The 16194-nt window shown below is 40.0% G+C and overlaps 1 pseudogene; it reads left to right on the top strand.

Annotated features, from left to right (window-relative positions):
- Window positions 1-8327: 8327 nt before the first annotated feature.
- Window positions 8328-9149, top strand: LOC102857733 (annotated as a pseudogene).
- The last annotated feature ends 7045 nt before the right edge of the window (window positions 9150-16194 follow it).

Here is a 16194-nt window from a genome sequence, read left to right as displayed (position 1 = left end):
ATGTGCTTGTTGGCCATCTGAATGTCTTCCTTGGTGAAGTGTCTGTTCATATCCTGTGCCCATTTTTCAATTGGATTATTCTCCTTTATCTTGTTGTGGTGCTTGAGTATTTTATAAATTCTAGATATAAGTCCCTTGTCTGACATGTCATTACCAAACACTTTTTCCCAGTCTGTGGCTTCCCTTTTTACCCTGTTAGAGAAGTTTTCTGGATGCGCATAGGGATTTGATTCTTAGAAGGTCCCATTCATCTATTTTATCTTCTCCTGATTGTAAATTTTTCAGAATACTGGGAAGACTCTTTATGTTGTGGATTAGGACTACTAAAGTTTTCCCAAGCTTTTCTTGAATGAAGTTTATAGTCCTTGGTTTTAGTCCTAGGTCCATGATCCACCTTGAGTTGGGTTTTGCATATGGAGTGAGGTGGGGATCTTGTTTAATTCTTCTGTTGTTCAAAAGGTTGCGATGAGTCATAGTCAATTCGACAACACCTAAAACAACAAACATCAGTACATGTTCACACACACAAAAATTAGTATATTTTTATTATTATCAGAAAAGTTCTGTTTTAAAGTAAAAAGCCTTATTAGTGACATAGAAAGTCATTATACAATGATAAAAAAGTAAAACCTATTACAAAATACAACTCTAAGCCTCCAAATACATGAAGCAAAGAATGGACAAAACCTCAGGAAGAAAAGGAAAAGCCCACTATCATAGTGGAACATTTCTATATCCCTCATCAAATTATTATTAAATCACAAAGACAAAAATATCAGTCAAGATATAAAATATTTTAATGATAAAATTATCACAAACTTTATCTAAAGGACATGTAAGAACTCCATAAAAAAAAGAGAAAATCCATGTTGTTCTCAAGTACATATGAAACAGCCACCAAAAAATTAACCCATACTAATCATAGAGCAAGAGTGATAGTGATGTGGTGCTGGAGAAGAGTATTGAACATCCCATGGAATGCTAAGAGAACAAACAGGTTCATCCTAGAGAGGGTAAAAGCAATCTGCTCCTTGAAGGCAAGGATTCTGAAGCTTCGTCTGACATACTTTGGGCATGTTGCAAGAATGGACCAGGGATTTAATGTTTGAGAGGGTAGAGGGACAGTGCAAGAGAAGACCCTCGATGATTTGGGTTGATGTGGTGACTGGGGTAATGGGAGGTAGTTATCAGAGACAATAAGGTTGCCACAGGATAGAGTAAGGTCCAGAGCTGTTGTACATAGTGTTGTCATGAGTTGCATGTGACTAAACGGCACATAACAACAGCAACATTCATAGAGCAAATCTCCAGAATTACTGAAAAATCATTATCATTTAGACTATAGCTTCTGACCATAATGCAATTATTAGTTGTTAACTAAAAAGATAAATTTTCCACAAACTTGAGAATTTTAAGGCATGCTTTCTCAAAATCAGGTTTATGAGTTGAGGGAGTACATGGAAGTACAGATTAAATAACTGGCTGTGTATTAATAATTGTTATTAAACCTGACTGGTAGACATCTAGGAGTTCATTTATTATGTCTTCTCTTTTCTTTTATGTATTAAATTTCAAAATAAAGTTTATTTTATTTTTTCTGAGTGGAAGCTTATTTTTCTGTTTTTCCATAAATTCACACACACTTTATTTTGTGACATTGATGGCAATCTTCATAGAGTAACAGCACTCTACCTACATACTCCTTCTGTTTATCGCCCCCATTCATTTTTCTTTCTTATCACTTCCTGCTTTCTGAGCTTTATCCACATTCAAATGCTGCACTCTTGATCTCCTATGGTTGATAGTTCCAAGCAGTACATAGTTTTCTGGTAATATTGTTCACTTTGTACGCTTCTCTATCTATTGACTGAAAGTCCTGCATTTTCAGACTGGTTGACCCTTTTACATTGAGACTTAACCCCTCACATAGGATAACTCAGTTAACTAGGAGTCCTCAGGACTCCGGGCAGATCATGGAGTAACCTTTCTTCAGTCATCCTTAGCATCTGTGTGTGCTGAAGCAACAGGTGCCAGAAGAACACATCCAAACACAGCGCATCTCTTCATTGCCACTTTCTCCTATTTCCAATGATCATATGTTCCCAAGGGGTCACCAAGAGTGAGCATCCCAGCTCCTTCAAACTTCCAGTCCTGGAAGGGGGCTCTTGATGGTCACTGGCTTTTCTTGTCTTATAATCTTAAAATGCTATAGTGTCTATTTTTCTCTCTCTTTCTCCTCTTCAGGTCTTTCTTTCAAATGCCTTTCTTTCTTCTCCACTCTACAGTTGTAGTTGAGTCTATTTCCTAACTCAAAGGTACAAGGTAAGGATCAAGTTTTCCCAAACTAAGCCACCAAGACCTCTAGCAAGGTCTATAACTTTCAATAAATCTGAATTACTCTAGGACAAATCTTCTCTCTTCTTTTAGTATATCCAATCAAGAACTGACCAAAAGCATACTTACACAATTCCTGTAATCTACAACACTGAATATTCATTTCCATTACACTGTTAGAGGAACAGTGGTAACATGGGAAGGCAGAGCCTGACTTTTATCCACTTCATAAAGGTGAACTGTCCCCATCAGTAACATCCACAGTACCAAACAATTAGCTACATGGTCAGATATGCCACCTCTCCTGCTCCTGCTCCTATTTCTATTATTACGAATCACTGATCCAATGTATTTTGCAAATTGACTCACAGACTTTATTCACAGTTGTGAAGTTTATTAGGGAAATATTGGGGAGGGGGACAAAGAATATCATACAATGCAAATCCAGGTTTAGTCCAGCAGTCCCAAGCCAGATTAACAAGGCACAATTTCTCAGTAAATTCAGACAGCTTCTCAGCCAACTTTCACTTGAAAGTCTAGGGTTGGTTCAGCAGTACAAATAAACATCTGGTTTCCTCAATCATCCAGCAAACTTTATCTCAGAGAAGTTACAAGTCAGCTTTACATTCAATCATCCAACAAGTAAAACTTTCAACTGTGGCTCCATCTCCAAGGTTCCTCTAGTTACACCTTGCCACAGTTACTTCAAAGTAGTGCCACAGTGTCTTCATCTTCTCTCCACCACTGTCTCTCACAGTGTGGAAAGCACTCTCTTATATTGTTTCCACAGCTGTTGATGATTTCTTTACAAGACCATGTGCCTGCAGTTAGGGTAGGTAGAAACCATGCCCCAATGGGGACTAATGCAATGAAGAGAAAAGCAAATTTTCAAGGTTTCTGACAACACACATACACATTTTACAACACTGGGTAAAGAAACACTCACCATTGAAAGTGCATTCAAACAAACAAGTGAAGCTCAACACATGATCCTTTTAAAAATATCTCAATTTCTAAGAGAGCTCTGGTGGCCTAGTGGCAAGCTGCTGTACTGCAATCCCAGAGGTACACAGTTCAAATCCATCAGGTGCTCTGCTGGAGAAGGAGGGGGCAATCCCCTCCTGTACCAGTCAAATCTGATTTGATGGTACACTTAAAAATAATACAATAAAAACAAAAAAAATTTTTTTAAATCTCAATTTCCCTTTTGATCTCCTTGAAAAATGAATTTTATATCTGTATTGAGATTGCATTGAACATGTAGATTGCTTTTGGTAGGACTGTCATCTTCACAATATTGAGGCTTCCTAGTCATGAACAGGGCACATTTTTCTATTTATTTAGGTCTTTTATTGTGTCTTGCAGAAATGTACTGTAATTTTCTTTGTATAGGTCTTTTGTGTCTCTAGTTAGGTTCACTCCCAAGTATCTCAGTTTGTGATTGGCTATTGTAAATGGTATTGCTTTCTTGGTTTCCTTCTTTGAATTATCTTTGTTACTGTAGAGGAATCCCACTGATTCTTATATCCTGCCACACACTCCAAATAAGCAAAGCCCTTTTGAAAAAACAAAAATAAAGTGGGAGGCAAAGCACTCCCTGACCTCAAAACCTACTACACAGTAGTAGTAACCGAAACAGCATGGTACTGGTACAATGACAGGCACATAGACCAATGGAACAGAATTGAGAGCCCAGAAGACCCAACTATCTATGGTCAACTGATATTCGACAAGGGAATCAAAGCTATCAAGTGAGGAAATGATAACCTCTTCAACAAATGGTGCTGGCAAAACTGGACTTGCACATGCAGAAAGCTGAAACAGAATCCACACCTCATACTATACACAAAAATCAACTCAAGGTGGATTAGAGACCTGGGAGTAAAGCCCCAAACCATAAGGTTGATCAGAGACAAATTGGGATTAAGCTTAGTCTATGGTATAAACAAACTGCCAAATACAGCCAGAAATGCACAATCTGAAGCAGATAAAATTGATGAACGGGACCTTCAAAAGATTAAATCCCTATGTGCATCAAAAACTTTTTCCAAGAGGGTGAAAAGAAAACCTATTGACTGGGGAGAAAACATTTGGCAATACCATTTCAGAGTGTCTCATATCAAAATTTTCAGAATCCTACACGGTATCCACAAGACAAAGACTGATCACACAATTACAAAATGGGCAAATGACATTGAAAGAATTTTCACAGAAGAAGATGCAGATGACCAACAGACACATGAAGAAATACTCCAAATCACTGTCAATAAGAGAGATGCAAATCAAAACCACAATGAGATGTCATCTCACCCCAGTAGCAGTGGCAAAGTTTAACAGGACAGTAAGTAATAGATGTTGGAAAGGATGTGGCAAGATAGGAATTCTTATATATTATTGGTGGGACTGTAAAATAGTACAACCACTCTAGAAGGCAATTTGGCATTTTCTTAGAAAGTCGAACACAGAAATTCCATAGGACTCAGCTATTCCATTGCTTGGAATATACCCTGAAAAAATGAGAACTGAGGTACAAATGGAGACTTGTACACCAGTGTTCACAGCAGCATTATTCACCAACACAAGAACATGGAAACAGCCCAAATGTACAATCACAATTGAACGGACTGAGAAATTATGGTACATTCACGCAATGGAATACTACAAAACACACAGGAGCAATGATTTTTAAAATCACTACCTAACTTGGGAGAGAATGGAGAGCATTATGCTAAGTGAGTTAACTCAGTCCTGTATGGACAAATATTGTATAACATTATTGTAGAACGTGTATGAGGAACCAAGGGGGGAGGGGAGTAGCAGAGGGGTAAGGATGGGAGGGATTTAATCATAGGGTCCCACAATTTGATGGGTGGAGGGAGGGGTGGGTAAAGGAAATGGAGAAGGTCCAGTGTGAAAACAATGTATAAGAACTTTGTACATAAATCAGTATAAAATAAACATTTTAATTCATTTTTTAAAAATTTTCATTTCATCTTCACCTCCCTACCGATTTCCCATTCACAATCATGTAGACTCTGACTTTTGTCTCAGGCCATTCTTTTGTTTTGTTGTAGCCATCAGGTTGACTGCAAGTCATAGCAACCCTATGCACAACAGATCTGACCATTGCTGTCTTGCATCAACCTCATCATCTCTTATATGCTCGAGTCCACTGTGACATTCATGGTGTCAATCCATCTCACTGAGGGTCTTCCTCTTTCTCTGACCTTTCCCAGAATGATGTCCCTTTCCTGGGACTAGCCTCTCTTAACAACATGCCCAAGATATGTGAGATAAAGCTTCACCATCCTTGCCTCCACTCTGGTTATACTTTCTCCAAGACAGAGCTTTTGTTCTTTTGGAAGTCCATAGAATATTCAGTACTCTTCTCCAATATTACCACTCAAAGGCATCAATCTTCTGTCATCCTTATTCACTGTCCAACTTTCAGATGTATATGAAATAATCTAGAAGTGACTTCCCCGCTCCCCACCTCTGGTGCAGCAACAAAGGTACCTGTAGTTATGTACTTCTCACTCCCCTAGCTTCTTAGTGTGTGTGTGTGTGTGTGTGTGTGTGTGTGCTGTCAAATCAGATCTAACTGGTACAGGAGGAGAGTGCCCCTCCTTCTCCAGCAGAGCATCTGGTGGATTCCAACCCCGTACCTCTGGGATAGCAGTGCAGTGTCTTGCCACTAGGCCACCAGAGCTCCCTTTTAGCTTCTTACAAAATCTCACGTTTCCCCGAGTCTCAATCAATGCAATGGATCCTTCTCCTGACACCAACTGCAAAACAACGCAGCCAGGAGAGTGCAGCTTCTTTAATGATTTGCTTAGCAATTATTTTCAGGTAGTGTATGTAGGAACCCACTCCAGCACAGAGGTTTAGTTTTATTGGGTTATCTAGAATGTGCACTACCCTGCCTCAATTCTTCCATCTGGCTTTTCTAGCCAGTGGCAGATCTCGTGTTTTCTATTTGAAGAAATGAACTTAAGTGGTAGGTCTGTGCAATATCCCAGTCCAAAACTCTAAACTGGCCCAACCCCAACCTGAATGTTACCAGCGGTTGCCAGGTTTTCAGAGAAGGCACCGCCACACCTGCCCTGACCACCAGGTGGCGCAAGCAAACCACATTGAACCTTTCAAACCTGGTCCAATGGGGCCACGTTCCGCTTCTCTCTTAACCAGCAGGCACCTCAAAAACCGTCAGACTTCCAAGCTGCCCAGTCTCCTGAAGCTGCCTTCATCTCTCCATAGGTGAACACAGAGCCCTAGTTTACAGGGGAGCAGGTTGGCGGGTACAACTGAACCAGGGAAAGCCGCATGCGAGGCACTCCAGTGGAAGGAGCTTGAGGGGACCTGGCGGCTGAACTGCAGCGCCTCATCCAGAGACTCTGGAGGGGTTCCGTCAGGTGTGGCGCACACGACCCAAAAAGGATGTAAAAAATACTCCTCATGAATTTTAAGAGAGCGCAGGGGACGGAAGGAAAATAGTCATAGAGAAGCCATTGCTATTGGTTGAGGACTTCATGTGCTCCAATGTTACTCCTAATACCTCTATTTTTTTTGATGGAGAAACCAAACCTGGAAGGATTCCCTGGCTTGCCCAGACCACACAGTTCCTATGCAGTGGCACTGATCTGAGATCAGGCAGGTCTACCAACACCACTCTCCCACCTAAGTCTGCCCTTTCTGTTCCTGGACATCTCAACTCCAAGGAACAAACAGTGCCCGTGCTAACTACTATACAATGGCAGGAGTCAGCTGGACACTTCGGATATGCCTGATCTGAAGGCCAAAATCTCTACAAATGGAGAAAGCTAGATCCCCAAAGAAAGGTCTCTCACCATCACCTGCTCCTGGTCCACTTCCTTCATATCCTTTAGTCATGAGAAGCAGAGAGGAGCCATAGACAGAAAGGGAACTTTGGAGCCACCCAGCCCTGGAATAAAGCTGCTTCTGCAATGGCTATGTGACCATGGGCAAGTCACTACTAACCTTTCTGGGTCTCACTTTCCTCATGGAGAAAGACTACTATGCTCACCCTGAAGAGGTGGTATAACTCTCAGAATCAATATAAACGAAGCCAAAGTTCCAGTGTATAGTAGATACTCAATAAAATATTACTATGGATGTATGTTGACTGGGTCCTATTTTGTGCCAGACCTTCTCTTAGGGCCCACAAGACCCTAAATGAGATAATTTTTACTACAAACTCAAAAAGTAGCACCTCTCTGGTGATCAGAATCCACCAGTAGCTCCAAGGGAAACAGATGGGAAAGCTATTCTCGTGCAATTTACAGCCTCCATAAACTCCCTGCAGATTCAGTTATGAGTCAGTTCTGACTCAACAGTAATAAGTCTTTTTTTGAGCAGTCTATTCAACATGTAATCCAAAATCCACTGCCAATGTGACTCATAGCAAGCCTCCATTGAGTTTCCATGGCAGTAAATCTTAACGGGAGCTTGTCTATCATCCTTACTCGGAGCAGCTGGTGGACACGAACTGTTGACCTCTCTTGGTAAGCAGCACAGCACATTACCCAGCACACCACCAGAGCTTCCACAGTGTGCAAGAGCATTATGAAAAATTTGAAAATTTGTAAGTTACCAAAAAGTGATTAAAAGGCAAGGAAGCATGTGCTGTTTGAAAAAGGAGCTGATAGACTTGATCCAGGCAGGGTTACAGCAAACCTCTGATTTGTAGAAACTGTAATGTCTCTGAGGCACATAAAGAGAATGCAATTAAATGAGGCCTGTCTGTCTTGTCGTGCCCTTAAACAACGTCTTTGAAATAAAAACTGATAGCATAGTTCTACAGGACCATTTAGAGCTTTATTTGTACTTAATTTTTTTTTCAAATTGAAAGATATTTGAAAGCATTGATAACAAAGAAACATAATTGATTACAAAGAAACAAAAACAGCAAATTACAGAATTTATTGCTAATCAGAACTTGCTAAATTTCTTAAAAAAATATTCTTGGCCATTTTAAATCCAGCTCCATACAACGCTCCACTGCCACTGCTGCTGCTGCAACACGGTCCGCGGGCCAGCACCACCCTCCCAACAGTTCCGCCACAATGGAGGACATGAACGAGTACAGCAACATAGAAGAGTTCGCAGAGGGATCCAAGATCAACGCGAGCAAGAATCAGCAGGATGACGGTAAAATGTTTATTGGAGGCTTGAGCTGGGATACAAGCAAGAAAGATCTGACTGAGTATTTGTCTCGGTTTGGAGAGGTGGTAGGCTGCACGATTAAAACAGATCCAGTCACTGGACGGTCAAGAGGGTTTGGAATTGTACTTTTCAAAGATGCTCCTAGTGTTGATAAGGTTTTGGAACTGAAAGAACACAAACTGGATGGCAAGTTGATAGACCCCAAAAGAGCTAAAGCTTTAAAAGGGAAGGAACCCCCAAAAAAGGTTTTTGTAGTTGGATCGAGCCCAGATAATTCTGAAGAGCAAATTAAAGAATATTTCGGTGCTTTTGGAGAGATTGAAAATATTGAACTTCCCATGGATACAAAAACCAGTGAAAGAAGAGGATTTTGTTTTATCACATATACAGATGAAGAGCCAGTAAAGAAATTGTTAGAAAGTAGATATCATCGAATTGGTTCTGGGAAGTGTGAAATCAAAGTTGCACAACCCAAAGAGGTATATAGGCAGCAGCAACAACAGAAAGGAGGAAGAGGTGCTGCAGCTGGTGGGCGAGGTGGTAGTAGGGGTCATGGACGAGGTCAACAGAGCACATATGGCAAGGCATCTCGAGGAGGTGGCAATCACCAAAACAATTACCAGCCATACTAAAGAAGGTCACTGACAAAAAAACAGGAGGAGATGCTAAAGTAACCCATCATGTAGGACATCACTGAAGACTGATATTCTGTTGATCTCAGATGATTATTTTGTAAAAGACTTTCTAGTGAACAAGACACAATTGTGTCCAACTGTACATAGCTGCCAATTAGTTTTCTTTGTTTTTACTTTATCCTTTGCTATCTGTGTTTTGACTAGATGTGGATTTGTGTTTATACAAATTTTATTTGTATGATTTCATGTTAAACCTCCAATAAGTGCTTCCTTATGTGATTGTTAAAAAATATATATATTCTTATGTTCTGGACTTTTCCTAGCCACTCCAGTGGCTACTGAAGAAGAAAAACAAAGTTGAGAGGCTTCTTACTTCCTGTTGTCAACATCTATTACACAGTCACAGTAATCAAAATGGCCTGGTACGGGGACAGTGACAGATAAACAGACCAAACAGCATTGAGAATCCAGAAATAAATGCATCCAACTTCAGAGAATTGATCTTTGACACAGAGATGAAATTCATTGAGGAAAAAAGACAATCTATAGCAGATGGTACTGGCAAAACTGGGTATATATTTGCAGAAAACAAAAACAAGATATACATCTCACACCATATACAAAAACAACTCAAGATAGACAAATGATCTAGGTGTAAAACCTAAAACTATAGAGATCATGGATGAAAAAGAATTGAGACAAACTGAAGAGCCCTAATCTATGGTATAACTAGACAATTTTCTAAACTGTCTAAATATAATAACTAAAAATATACAATCCACAGGGGATAAACTAGGTGAGATCTCCTAAAATTCAATGCTTACATACATCGAAAGAGTGAAAAGAAAACCTACAGATTGGGGGGAAAATATTTGGTAATGACACATCTGACAAGGGATTCATCACTAAAAGTTCTAGAATACTACACCTCGCCAAGAAAAAGACAAACACTCCAATTACATACTAGGCAGAGGACATAAATAGATATTTCACCAAAAAGATTCAAGTGGCCAAAACAAACAAATGAAAAATGTTCAAGATCATTAGCTATTAAAACTGACTCATTGCCATTGAGTCAGAACCAACTCAGAGCTCACCCTCCGGTGGGTTTTCAGAAACCATCAAGTCACAACAGAGGAAACTATCTTTCTCCCTTGGAGAAACAGGTGGTCTCAAACCACCCACCTTACTGAGTAGGCAATCAGAGCTCACCATTAGCTAATATTGTTGTTGTTGTTGTTGTTGTTATGTACTATCAAGTCACCTGTGACTCATAGCGACGTTATGGACAATAGCTCTGAACTGTGCTCTATGCTGAGCCAGTCTCATTGTCTCTGACACACTTATTTGGGGTCTTCCTCTCCATTACTACAACACAGAAGCATTAGTTCTTCTGTTATCTTTGATCACTGTCCAGTTCTCTGATGCATAGCAAGTAATTTTGAAGACCATGCCCTGAATCAGCTATAGCTTAGTCTCTAGGCTGACATCATTGCTCTTTAGCACTTTTGAGAATTCTCCTTGACAGTAGCCTTCCCCAGAGCAATTCGTCTTTTGATTTCTTGACTGCTGGTGTTGATTGTATTAGATAAGCTAGATGAAATTGTTAACCTCATCTCTCTCCATCTATCATGGTGTTGCCATTTGGCCAAGGGGAATCTTTGTCTTCATGATATTGAGCTTCAATATGTACTGAAGACTGCAGTCCTTGAACTTCTGCAGCAAACGCTTCAGGTTCTCCTCAGATTCAGCAAGCAAGACTGTGTCATCCGCATAATATAGGTTGCTTATGAGTCTTCCTCTAATCCTGATGTCACATTCTTCCTCTTAAAGTCCAGCCTCCTGAATGATCTGTTCTGCACATAAACAGAAAAGGTGTTTAGACAGGATGTACCCCTGACACACTCTTCCTGATTTTGAACCATTCAGTGTTTCCTTGCTCTGTTCAGATGACTGCTTCCTGGTACAAGTATAGGTTTCACATGAGCACAATCAAGTGTTCTGGTATTCCCATTTTCCTCAAGGTTAGTCACAATTTGTTCTGATCCACACAGTCAAATGTCTTTGCATAATCAATGAAACACACATAGACATTTCTCTGCTACACTTAGCTTTCAGCCAAGATCCATCAGACATTGGCAATAATGTCTCTAGTGCCACACCTCTTCTAAATCCAGCCTATATTTCTGCTTGTTCTCTGTTGATATACTGTTCCAGTCGGTTTTCTATAAACTTAAGCAGAATTTTGCTTGTACATTGGCGATAATGTCTCTGGTGCCATGCCTCTTTCTAAATCCCATCTATATTTCTGCTTATTCTCTGTTGATATACTGTTCCAGTTGGTTTTCTATAATCTTCAGCAGAATTTTGCTTGTATGTGATATAAGTGATCTTGTTCAATAATTTCCACACTCTGCTGGGTCACCCTTTTTTGGAATAGGAAAATATATGGCTCTCTTCCAGTCAGTTGGCCAGGTGATTATTCTCCAGACTTCTTGGCACAACTTGGTAAGCACATCCAGAGCAGTATCTGTCATAAATATGTCAGTTGGTCTTCCATCCATTCCTGAAGCCTTGTTCTTTGGCAACTCCTTCACAGCAGCTTGAACTTCTTCCATCACCATTGGCTCTTGATCATATGCTGTTTCATGAAATTCTTCTGTGTCAGCCAATTCTTTTGGTACAGTGACTCTGTACTCCTTCCATCTTCTATTAATGTTTCCTGGGTAATTCTGTACATTAGTTATTAGAGAGATCCAAATCAAAACATTCAGGTGATATCATTTCACTTGAGCAAACTAATTAATGTTTAATAACACAGCAGACAACAAATGCTGGTGACAGTATGGAGAATTTGAAACTCTTACATTAATGTGAATGTAAAATGACTGCAACCCAATGAAAAACAAGGAATTCATGAAATATACAAAATGGGTGACCCTGGAAGACATTATGCTGAGTGAACTCAGTCACAAAGGACAAATATTGCATAGGGCCACTGTTGTAAAATGGGATTGACATAGGGGATGGGAGGAGACTAAGAAAGAGGGGAGTAAATAATGTATACTGCATTGAAACAGATAAGGGAGAAAACTGTTTAAAAGGGATATATGATTAGGTATTATTGTCATGGCAGGAGTCCAGAATGAAGGCTGCCCAGTGGAGTGGACCTGGGGGAGGGATTGTATAACAATGAAAGAATTTATCTTTTACTTTTCAAAGAGAAGAGTGAATTGGGGGAAGGGGTGGGCAGGGAGAAAAGTGCAACAATGAATGAGTGGAAATCCCAAGTCTCTGTAAACTTTCATTACAACCACTATGAAAAGCAGTTTAGAATTACCTTAGAAAGTTGGAAATAGAAATGCTATTTGATCCAGAAATCCCACTATTAGGAATATATGCCAAAGAAAGAACATCTGTAACACAAAATATACACACATGTTTGTTGCAGCATTATTTATAATATCAAAGAGTTAGAAACAACCTAGTGTCTATCAAATGAGTGTGCAAATGACTAAAAAATATTCACACAATAAAGTATTATGAATCAATAAAATATGATCAAGATCCTGTTCCACACTGCACAACATAAATGAATCTAGAAGTTATGCCAAGTCGCGTAAGTCAGTCATGAAAGGACAATTACGTATAAGACCACTATTACACAAAACTAAAGACAGAATCCTTTCTGGGTGGGAAGGAGAGAATAGTAAAAATTAATACATAAGTTTGGTGAAGGAAAAGGTGGTATGCAACTAAGAAACTGGTTAGATATTATAACAAATACAGCAATCAACTTAAATTAATATTATAAAACAAAATGTTTATGAATGATTGAACAAAAACCCAATATGATTTGTAAACTTGCACTCGGCCATCACTGGGCACTGTCTCTGCCATGCTCAGCCCTATTGTTGCAGCCATTATGTCACTAGCGAACACTATTTCCCCCCTTTTGTAAAAAAAACACACTCATGATACATGCTAGAACACAGATAGAACTTGAACTCATTATTCTGAATGATATAAGTCAATTATAAAAGGACAAGTATTGTATGGCCTCACTTCTATAAAAAGACAAAATCAGGCAAATGTATAGAAACCAGTTTTTTAGTACTTACCAGGGACAGAAGTGAAGGGGATTGAGGGATGTGGAACACTTTGTATTTACAGTGATGGGAAATGTAAAGTGATTAAGGGTAGTGATTACCTAGCCAAATGATGTAGTTCATGTCAATGCGTTATCTTAAAAAACAAACTAATCCATTTCCATTGAGTTAATTCCAACTCATAATGCCTGCACAGGACAGAGGAGAAGTGTCCGATAGAGTTTCCAAGACAATAAATCTTTACAGAAGCAGACTGCTGCACATTTCTTTCAGAGTATCTATGAAGAAGGTGGCATAATGTCAGGTCAGAGGAAGGGTTATCAACAACCTGTGTTATGCAGATGACACAATCTTACGAGCTGAAAGTGAGGAAGACTTGAAACCCTTGCTGCAGATCAAAGACTACAGCCTTCAATATGGATTACATTTTAACATCAAGAAAACAAAAATTTTCACCACTGAACTAATAAACATCATGATAGAGGGAGAAAAGATTGAAATTGTCAGCTACTTTATTTGAATCCACAACCAACATAGTACACTGGGAAAGTCTGCTGTCAGTGATCTTTCTAAATTACAGAGAAGCAATGATGCCAGTTTGAAGATTAAAGTGTGTCTAATTCAAATCATGGTCTTTTTGATCACTTGCTATGCATTTGGGCAATAAATAAGGATGACAGAAGAATTGATGTCTTTGTGCTGTGGTGTTAGAGAAAAGAACTGAATATCCCATGGAACTAATAGATATAACTTGGAGAAAGCACAGCCAGAGTGTTCCTTGGATGCAAATCGGACAAAGCTTTGTCTAACACACTCTAGGCATGCTGGTTAGAGAGGCTATTCCTTGGAAGGAGTGCTTGGGAAGGGGGTGGCTGTGTACCATCTTTCTCCCATGGAGCAGCTGGTGGATTCAAACCACGCACTTTGAGTAGGCAGTGCAATTCCTTATCACTAAACCACCAGAGCTCCCTTGGAAAGGTTGGTGAAAGAAAGGAAGATGGACTGGCATTGTGATTGCAGCAACAGACAAGTATGTCAGAGATGGTGAGGATGGCACAAGCTAGCACAGAGTTCAGCTCTGCTGCTCATACTCAATTTAAGGGCACCTAAACAGCAACAACTTTCAAAGGAAGAAAATCTGCTATTAAGAGGAGAACTACTGTCTCTGCCATATCATAATAAGAGTTTTTGTCTTTTTTTAAAGCATCAGTTAACCATTGAAGGCTTTAAGAGCAGGCACAATGTGATCATACCTGCATTTTAAGAGGGTAGTAAGAAATGGATGCGGCAAGCAAAAAAGCAGGTTAGACAGCTACAGTAATTATCCAGGCCAAGAGTGGAGTGGAGGTGGATTGGATGTGAAGAGTATAGTAGAGAAAGATATGAAAGACGCCAAGATCTCCAACTAGATGGTGAAACCAGTTACAAGATTGGCAAGAGTGGAAGAAAAGCGAGTTTGGGGTGACATCACAAGTTCAGTTTTGGACCTGTGCAGCCTGAGGTGTCCGTAAGAGAAGTGTTTGGTGAGCAGTTGGATATATTAGTCAAGAATGCAAAGAGAGATCCAAAAGGGAGATAAGAGTGTAGGGGTCATGGTAAGGTATTTTATGCCATAGGCTTGCAACAGACTAGAAAGACAACTTTGAAGAAATCTCAGCAAGTTTATATCCTCTAATTGTGGTTATTTGCCTTCATATCAGAATCTATACTCAAGTATTACTCCCTTCTATTAACATAAAACAGGACCATCTAACCTTGTCTCAAAAACTAACCTTTTCAAGAAATGAGGATCATTTCAACTATTTGAAACTTTAACTGGGTTACTGCTAGGCTTGCTCAGAACCAGAGACTTCCTTATTTCCCGCCTTTCCCTCATTACATGAGGTGCTAAATGAAAGTGTTTTCCCTTGAGATGGCCCAGATTAGGAAAGCCAGCACTCTGCGAATGCAGGCATTCCAGAACTCAAAAACACACCTTGGGCACACCCTAGACACTCCTAGGCACTTCTCCGTACTCCCTCTTAACATCCTTCAACTCTGCTAAAAACACTGAGGTGCCACGTTGAGGAACTCCTGTATGACCTTCTAGAGACTATCTTGAAAGGGTATGTTCTGTAATGACCAAGAACCTCACCTGGAGATGGCCTGTTTAAAGCCACACTTTCGCATTGCTGAATCAGACACATATTGGCCCATCTTGATCATCTGCTTAGCCTCCTCCGAGACCCAGGAAGTACGCAGTGGTAGCCATATTGAAAGAACTGCGCATGTGAGTCATTGTCCTACTCCCTCCCCCACCATGGGCCTTTCCCAGATGATTCCTTCCTTCGTGAATAAACTTGTGAGGTTTTCCTTTTGCTCAGTTAATTCTTAAAATTCATTGTCTCCATGATTCAACATAGTTGCCTTTCCTTGTCTTCTGAGCCTTTAAAAGGATCACATCCCCCTTTACCAATGAGTCATGGACTAGTGGCCATATCTGTATGTCTTCCTTTGCACGTATTTTTCCTAATAAACATCTTTCTCTGGCTGCATAGAAAAACCTAGACTCCTGTTTTGCTATTCTTAGTTAACCGGATGAAGATCTCGAATTTAAGGAGTGTACTGGAAACATTTTCTTGGTGACCACATTTAGGGAGTAGTCTGGCTACAGGATGAATGAATGTGAGAAGGGCCAGGGCTGAGCTTGGGGCACTCCCATACTGACAGGTTGGAGAGAGGAGAAAGCATGGAAGGAGATACAGACTGAGCTGTAGAATAACAGCAGGAGGTAGAGGGAGCTGGAAGTTAAGAGAATTAAGCATCTGAGTGGAGGAAGTAGCCCCTCATGTTGCTGGGAGTCTTTCACTGCCTGTGGCTTCACCTAATGTCATCCGAAATTGAAGGAGGAAAAATTGCGGGGAAACCTTAAGTATGAAGTTAACTGTCCTGGG

The sequence above is a fragment of the Elephantulus edwardii genome, unplaced genomic scaffold (assembly GCF_000299155.1).
Source record: "Elephantulus edwardii isolate Elephantulus edwardi_28Jun2011 unplaced genomic scaffold, EleEdw1.0 scaffold00017, whole genome shotgun sequence".
In the NCBI taxonomy this organism is placed as follows: Eukaryota; Metazoa; Chordata; class Mammalia; order Macroscelidea; family Macroscelididae; genus Elephantulus; species Elephantulus edwardii.
This window is presented reverse-complemented; position numbering and strand designations above follow the sequence as displayed.